This window comes from Oncorhynchus gorbuscha, linkage group LG06 (assembly GCF_021184085.1).
Source record: "Oncorhynchus gorbuscha isolate QuinsamMale2020 ecotype Even-year linkage group LG06, OgorEven_v1.0, whole genome shotgun sequence".
Classification (NCBI taxonomy): domain Eukaryota; kingdom Metazoa; phylum Chordata; class Actinopteri; order Salmoniformes; family Salmonidae; genus Oncorhynchus; species Oncorhynchus gorbuscha.
Window position 1 is genome coordinate 62490120 of NC_060178.1, and position 1494 is coordinate 62491613.

General features: G+C 39.4%; 1 long non-coding RNA gene across 1 annotated transcript; it reads left to right on the top strand.

Moving 5' to 3' along the window:
* Positions 1-328: 328 nt before the first annotated feature.
* On the top strand, positions 329-1056 carry LOC124037208. The gene is made up of 3 exons (XR_006839146.1): positions 329-569; positions 669-699; positions 816-1056. It is a non-coding gene; the product is annotated as an uncharacterized LOC124037208 (long non-coding RNA).
* The last annotated feature ends 438 nt before the right edge of the window (positions 1057-1494 follow it).

Below are 1494 nucleotides of genomic sequence, written 5' to 3' on the forward strand. Positions count from 1 at the left end.
ATATACACAGTGTGAAAGCTCTTCAAGTTAAAATATTTTCATTATATCACTTCATACCATTTAATGACATCACAAAATTAATTTCCCATATTCCATCTCATCATTCACCACATTTGGCTACTAAAATATATTGTCCCAGTGTTCACTGTTGGATGTTAAGAGTTTTGGGGGAGCAAAACCTTCTGTAACAAAGCGATTCCATTCACCAATAACTAGAGACCAAAAGGAGTCGTCTGCTGCTACAATTTACGATTGACGTGAGGTGTCATAAAACCCCCACACCTATCCCCCCTCCCCTCTGCGGGTGAGAGGGCTATGTAGACGCTGATCCATTGTAACTTGATCTTTGGATCCTCACAGGAGAGTCATGACAGTATGGATATATTTAGTATGCCAAAGTTCCCAGATGTATACTTTGTATTTGAGAATTTAATATGACACTCAGTGGACACTATTTCTGTGCTTCTAGGGCCCATAATGCAATTCTTCAGAAAATGGGCGTGACTTCACAACATTTTCACATTTGAAGAAAATGGCAGAAAATAAGTCCAACGAGAGCAGATAAAAATGTAAGTACAAAATCGAAATATAACAATGAACTAAATATAAAATGTTAAGCAATGTAATAAAAATGTGTGACTTTTCAAATAACGAATTACGGTTCACAGGAAAGAGGCATGCGGCCGTGAAGGGGCTTGCGTAAGTAGCTGAATTTCTGGGAACGTTATCTAACATTAACAATCACATGCAAACAGACTGATGGTTATGTCAAGACAGTTAAATTACTGCAGCTTTTATGATCTGGTTCTGTGCAGGAATACTGTCTGGAGGGGAAGGTGGCTGCAGCCTGGATAAAGAAAATAAATGGGAGAACCTCAAAGGCATCTAAAATGTCTCAATATCTACATCATGCCCAGGTATCCCTTCCGACGCCGACAGAGATGGCCGCTTCGCGTTCCTAGGAAACTATGCAGTTTTTTTTTACGTGTTATTTCTTACATTAGTACCCCAGGTCATCTTAGGTTTCATTACATACAGTCGAGAAGAACTACTGAATATAACTTCGTAGAGTTGGCTACTTCCGGGTTGGAGCGAGCGGTCGCATCGGCACTTCGCTCCGCAGGTAGTATAACTTTTTCATTACATTTCATTATAGTACAACGGTTTGATTTGTCTAATCTTAGCAATTTCTTCTTAGCTAGCTACATAGCCGTCTTTGTATCAAAGATAATTGCATAATTATCGTATTTCGTCGTCCTAACGTAGTCTTCACTGCTATTTGCCCAGCAGCTAGCCAGCTAGCAATGTTAGCTAGCCAGCTCACATTTCATTATAGTACAACGGTTTGATAATATAATATAATAATCTTAGCAATTTCTTCTTAGCTAGCTACATAGCCGTCTTTGTATCAAAGATAATTGCATAATTATCGTATTTCGTCGTCCTAACGTAGTCTACACTGCTAGCCAGCTAGCCAGCTAGCAAACGCCCACC